Genomic DNA, 7,176 nt, shown 5'->3' on the forward strand with positions numbered 1-7,176 from the left:
ACAATGCATAACTGGAGTTATGGACACCAAACAAGCATGAAACTTAACTTTATAGAAATCTTATTAAATTATCTAAAACATATTTATTATCATCATAAGGTGATTCCACAATTAACAAGGTCAATCAAGCATAATTGAGCACCTCTGTCCAGACTTGGACAGATTCTGCCATGCAACTTTACAAGCTTATAACTTGAGATTTAGACCACCAAAAGGGGTGATCTAAGATAATTTAGAAAGATTAAGGAAATCACTATAACTATTATATTATCACTAAGACATGATTTCATACTTAACTAGGTCAAACAATGAAATCTTTCAAATCGGCATAGAGCATAGACCAAACATGATAGATCATTTGTCAAATTCATAACTCCTAAACTATCAAGCCTATAGTTATAAAATTTGAACAAAAGCAAGACTATGAAATTATCTACAACTTTGGTATTCACTACAACCACAACAAACATCATTTACACCACTAAAATAATTGCACAAACAAAACTGCACATGCAGCCCAAACAACAGTGGTACAGAAAACTAATAGTAACTTCAGAGAAGCATAACTGGAGTTCTAGACCTCCAACAAACATGAATCATAACTTTTTGAAAAGCTTATGAAGTTACCTACAACTTTATTATTATCATCTTAAGATGATTATACATCTAACATGGTCAATTAATCCAATGAATAGCATCTCTAGTCCTAAAACTATGGACAGAATGTGACATGCCACTTTAAACAGCTATAACTAGATTTCTACATGTACAATAAATGTGGTTCTAGACTTTTTAGAAATCTTAGCAAATTCTAAGCAACTTTATTATAAACACCTAGAGCTAACTATACAATTAAAAAGGCCCCACAGTACCAACAAAGCAACCCTATCTGGGTTTGGACAGAAACAAGCCACCGAAATTTAAGCAACTATAACTAAAAATATACTTTACCAAAAATTTTGATCTTTAGCTTTTTGGAAAGCTTAAGAATATCTCTTAAACTATAACTAAAAATATACTTTACCAAGAATTATACAATTCATAACTTAACTAAGGCTAATTAATACAAACATGCAGGCCTATTCAGAGTATGAGCAAAGCAACACAGGGCAATTGTTATTTTATATCTCTTAAACTATCAAACCTAAACTCCTGAAATTTTTACTACAGTATACACATAGCATCATTAGACTACCATAATAATTTCACATTTTTTGAGGACAACAACTGCATTTATGAAAAGACAAGTACAACTAGTATTCAAAACCTAACCTGCATAAATCTATTTTTACAGCCAAATCTTTAAACAAAACATATAATATTATATATCTACTATATAGATAATTTCACAAGGATTTCAAAAAGTCGATATTTGTTATTTTAAAATTTTTCTACTAATTATTACGATTTTCTAAAGTTCAGCACCAAAATCTGCAAAAGAAATGGTTAAACGAAAAAGGAAAATACTTTTGCATTAGGAACCCTGGAGATCTCAGAAACCAACTAAGCCCATATATGTAATTATATGTGTCTGGCATTTATGCAAAGTGAACACATGAAAAAGCTTCTATTTACGACTAGGTTCTTCTTCTTCAACCTCTCGCACAGAGGAGAGAAGAAGCAGAGGTGCCGGGTCGGCCAGCAGGGGGGCGTCGACCGGTGGCGGTGGCCAGCCAGGGCAGGGCCAGCCTGGCCGCACCCATGCATGGCCTATGCTCGGCCTGACCACAGAGCTCACCGTGAAGGCATTCTGGTGAGGGACGTCGCGCCAGAGTATGAGCCGGAACAGCGCGAGCGCCTGCTCGGCCGCCGACGGCAAGGATGAGGCGTGCCTAGCGTAAGCGGCGATGGTGGTGGTCCAGAGGTAGATGTTCTCGGAGGCGGCAGGGATGGTGCTATTGAAGATGGCATGGGCATGGCGCGGAGAATGGGTCGAGGCTATGAGGGCGACTGTGGCGCAGGCGCAGAGCGGCAGAGCAAGTGAGAGAGGGAGAGAGACACAGCGCCGATCCTCCAAATAGACGAACAGGGGCGAGCTGGCAAGCGACGCACGCATGGGAGTCCACATGGCAGCAAGTATCTATACAGGTCGGCCATGTCCAAGTGCTCCAGGATAGCTCAAAAATGCCTGAAAAAATGACTAAACCTCTATTTTCTCACCTCTCTATCTCCTAAACCGAGCGATGAAAAACTAAACCAATTGTACAGTGTTGTATAGCTATATGAGGACTACAACTTTGCTTAAAGGTTTTTGATCTAACTCGGATTATACTAGGAAGATAGAGAGCTACAAAATAGGGCTGATGAAACTGAAAATTCAGTTTTCAGTTAACCCTAGACTTAGCAAATTTTTCGGACTCTGAAAACAGCAGAAGAGTCAAAGTTTGAGCCTTGCATTGACTTGCTTATAAGCTGATCTAGCTCTTGGTCCAAAAACAAAGTTTGTTCTACTTCACTCAAACTTCAACTTTTATTTAAGTTCCACTTCCATGCAAACACTCTAAGCCATAGTTCAAACCAAGTCAAAGTAGCATCACGGTAAAGCTTAGATTAGAGTTTTAGACCGATTGAGGCATTTTCTTGACTTCTGCTCAATACGAACCCTTCATGACTTTTGTTATAGAGTTCATTTAGAGTCATTTGGGTAATGTATCAAGGTTTGGTTGATGACCTATAATTCCATTCACTTAATAGTGCAATTCAAGCAAGAATGTAACTCATCATTTCATGTGACTTCTTGATTCCAAACTTCATGAAACTTTTCCACTGGTCTAGATGGATGCATGTTGATGTAATGTACATGGAATGAGCATATTTAACATTACTCTTGCATAATCTTGACAAGGGTACACATGTAAGTAAAGGTGTGTTGTCCAAGTTTAAGTTGGAGCTCACTCTTGTAGATTTGATCTTGACACCTTCATCACTACTTAACATGTCATGTTTGAGCCCAAACCCATTACTTAACTGGTGACAAACAGCTAGGGTGTTATAGCTGTGGAGTGGTTGCTGCCCGCCGATGAGGATTTGCCATTGTCACCGGACGGCTACGTCATGTCGTTCACGCACTTCCATGAGCGCAGGCTTGCGACCCCCGCCCATCGATTCCTCTAGGGGCTGTTGTCTTACTACAACATTGAGTTGCAGCCCCTCAACCCCAACGGGATCCAACACATGGCAACTTTCATCGCGTTGTGTGAAGGGATCTTGGGGACTAGTCCCTACTTTGATCTGTGGAGGAACTTCTTCGCCGTCAACATCCAGAAGAAGAGGGAGAAGGGCTAGCCGGAGCTGCATATGCTGATGGGGTGCACCGGCATCCAACTTCAGAACAATCGGGTCGACAAGTACCTACCCATGTGGCTCTCGACGTCCAACAAGGGGTGGCACTCGTAGTGGTTCTACCTCAAGAACAACGCCGTCGCCCCACTGCTAGAGTTCACTGGGCGCCTAATCGAAGAGGCCCTGAAGCCATGGAGGAAGTGGGGTGTCCCAGACAAGGATAAGAAGAGGATCCGAGACCACATCGCCGCCATCCAAATCCTGAAGGAGAACGGCTTGAAAGGGCCAGGCATCATCGGGGCTTACCACACGAGGAGGGTGGCGCCGTTGATGGCACGCACGCTCCTGCTACACCTGACGGTGCTAGGTGCGTCGCTCAAGGGAACGATGCTCGCCAAGGAGGTGTGCCCAAACTCTAAGATTACGCAACACATTAAGGAGGCGATGGAGCCCCCGTGGGACAACACGGGTGCTATCCTCGACTTCATCTACCTAGTGCCGGGGCATCCTCCGATGCGGCCAGAACTAGGCTTCGTGCAATTCATAAGTCTCCCTCTCTCCTACCTCTTCTTTTTTGATTGATTTCCTGACCCTATCAATCTAACTTTGAGAGGGAACGGGGCCAGCCAAGGGATCTCATCCGCACGGACCATCCGGTGCCATTGCTGAGGGACCCGACCGTGACAGCGGCGAACTACATCGAGAATGAGCGGTGAAGGAAGGTGAAGGTGGATAAGAGGAGGGAGCAGCAAAGGAGACTATGGGCGTGAGAACGAGGAGAGGACACCGATGATGACGATGAGGAGGAGGAGCTGGAGGAAGGGGAAATGGTAGCTGACAACATCGAGTGGGACAACCTAGAAAATGAGGATGTGCTGACAGGTATCGGTTCGTCCTTGCAGGCATTGGGACCCTTCCCGTTCCATGGAGGGGAGGGCATGTCTAGGGAGTCGATGGGGGTGAGCCGTTCTGACGATGCCCCTAGGAACCAATCGAGGCAGGATGCACCACCGGCTTGAAAGGTCCTAATATAGCTAGAGGGGGTGAATAGCCTATTTAAAAATCTATAAACCAACTAGAGCAATTTGATTAGTATAACAAATAGCGAAAAGCAAACTTGCTCTAGCTCTACAAGGGTTGCAAGCCACCTAACCAACAATTCTAGTTACTATGATTACTAGACACATAATTTACTAAGTCACTACTCACTAAGAGCTCTCACACTTGCTACACTAAAGAGCTCCACTAGATGAACTTAAGCTACAAAGCAAGCTCTCAATTCTAGTTACACTAAAGAGCTTGCTACAACTAGTTTGCGGGAATATAAATGAGTAAGTAAGGTGATTATACCGCCACGTAGAGGAGTGAACCAATCACAAGATGAATAATAACTCAATCACCGAGAGAATACCAAAGGGCAAGAGACAACCAAATTTTCTCCTGAGGTTCACGTGCTTGCCAACACGCTATGTCCCCGTTATGTCGACCAACACTTGATGGTTCGACGGCTAAGAGGTGTTGCATGAACCTCGTCCACACAATTGGACACTGTAAGATCCTACCCACAAGTGAGGTAACTTAATGACATGAGCAATCCACTAAGGTTACCTTTCGGCGCTCCGCCGGGGAAGGCACAAGTCCCCTCACAATCACCGGAGATAGCCACGAACAATCACCAACTCATTCCAATCTTCCTCCGCTGCACCAAGCTATCTAGGTGGTGGCAACCACCAAGAGCAACAAGTGAATCCTGTAGTGAAACACGAACACCAAGTGCCTCTAGATGCAATCACTCAAGCAATGCACTTGGATTCTCTCCCAATCTCACAAAGATGATGAATCAGTGATCGAGATGAGTGGGAGGGCTTTAGCTAAGCTCAAAAGGCTGCTATGTCAATGCAAATGGCCAAGAGAGTAAGCTTGAGCCGGACATGGGGCTTAAATAGAAGCCCCCACGAAATAGAGCTGTTGTCTCCTCAGTCCACTGAAAATCAGAGCGACCGGACGCTCCGGTCGTATTGACTAGATGCAGGACCCCAGCATCTAGTCACGCAATGCACACCACATGGCACCTGCTTCAAATACTGATCGCTCAATCTCAATGGTCATCAGTACACTTAAGTTGTGACCAGATGCACTATAGTGTAGGACCGGACACAGAACCCTAGCGTCCATTCACTTCCAGTAAGGTTCCAGCTGCGATCGAACGCATGAGTTTGATGATGACCAGACATAGGACCCTAGCATTTGATCACTTCCAGTAAGGTTTCTATCATGACTAGATGTGTCCAGTTGGTCATGATTGGACACAGCATCAGCGTTCGGTCCTTTCTCCTCTTCTCTGTGCTGCCACGTCAGTGGGATCGGACGCACCCATCACGCGTCCGATCACGAAGTGACCCAGCGTCCGATCGAAGACCGATGCTAGCATCTTCACACTTCCACTGACTGAACGTAGGACCCAGCGTCTGGTCACCATGTGACCAGTGTTCGGTGCACTCTGTGAAACCCTATCTTTTCTGTACAGGGCATTGGTGGCACCGTTGGACTATCCACACTCTACGGGTGGACACTCCGTCGGTGAAGTTTTGAACCCTTGCTCCCAAGTGCTAAACACAATGTGTATCACCTTTGTGCATATGTGTTAGCACATTTTTCACAAACATTTTCAAGGGTGTTAGCACTGCACTAGATCCTAAATGCATATGCAATGAGTTAGAGCATCTAGTGGCACTTTGATAACCATATTTCTATACGAGTTTCACCCCTCTTAATAGTATGGCTATTGAACCTAAATGTGATCACACTCGCTAAGTGTCTTGATCACCGAAACAAAATGGCTCCTACCACTTATACCTTTGCCTTGAGCCTTTTGTTTTTCTCTTTCTTCTTTTCAAGTCCAAGCACTTGATCATCACCATGGCATCACCATCATCATGCCATGATCTTCATTTGCTTCATCACTTGGAGTAGTGCTACCTATCTCATAATCACTTTGATAAACTAGGTTAGCACTAAGGGTTTCATCAATTCACCAAAACTAAACGAGAGCTTTCATGGCCTACCCAAGAGCCAGTAGAGGTAGGTAGCTCAGCCGTCGCACCCTAGGAGCCATCAGCGGCGAGCCCCTCTACCTAGGAGAAGACGGTGGGCTCAAAACAGCCTCATACCGACGAGATAGAGCTGGGGTTGGGGGATTCATCCCTCAAACGCATCTGTCGCCCTACGGCACCAAGGTGAGCTATCAACTCCTCTATTTTTCCTATTTTAATCAGACTTCATTATGAGTTATGTTTTTTGCCCCTTGTAGCGCCAGCAGGCATCAGAATCCTCTGGCACTGGCACCGAAGAAGAGCGTCACCCTACAATCAAGGCAGCGACCATCGGCTGGCATCATGCCTAGATCGGGTGGGAGCGGCGCTAGTGTGACCACGTTGTTAGCCGGCTAGGCGCCACCCATGGCGAAGCTGGTGCCCTCGGTGGGACAAGGGGATGCTGGTGCACATGGGGCACCCTCAGTGGTCGTAGAGTAGCTAGTCATGGCCGTGATACCGCTACCGACGATGGGGCGGATGGAGCTGCCAACCACGCTCGTGGTACCAACCATTGCGGGGGTGATGCAGTCGGTCATGACCCCACCGACATAGGTAGAGGTGGAGACACCCATGACGGATGGGTCACAGCTAAGCATGACCATGGCGTTGCCATCAGCGGCCCAAGCAATGGTGCCTGACATGGGTCGGATGGAGGGGGATGCGGTCGAGGGGTCCTCAGAAGTCATGGTGCTAGGGGAGAGGCTTGTGTCTGCACTATTGACCCCTTCCATCATCAAAGGGGGCATCTCGGTGGAGGTGTCACGGCGAGAGGGATTGGCGATGCTTGGGGCCGATGGGG

The 7,176-nt window shown here is 45.8% G+C and overlaps 1 pseudogene; it reads right to left on the bottom strand.

Annotated features, from left to right (window-relative positions):
• LOC136491936 (tyrosine--tRNA ligase, chloroplastic/mitochondrial-like) overlaps nucleotides 1-2,056 on the bottom strand; it is a 28,381-nt pseudogene extending 26,325 nt beyond the window's left edge.
• Nucleotides 2,057-7,176: the final 5,120 nt, after the last annotated feature.

Source organism: Miscanthus floridulus, chromosome 11 (genome assembly GCF_019320115.1).
Source record: "Miscanthus floridulus cultivar M001 chromosome 11, ASM1932011v1, whole genome shotgun sequence".
NCBI classification, from domain to species: domain Eukaryota; kingdom Viridiplantae; phylum Streptophyta; class Magnoliopsida; order Poales; family Poaceae; genus Miscanthus; species Miscanthus floridulus.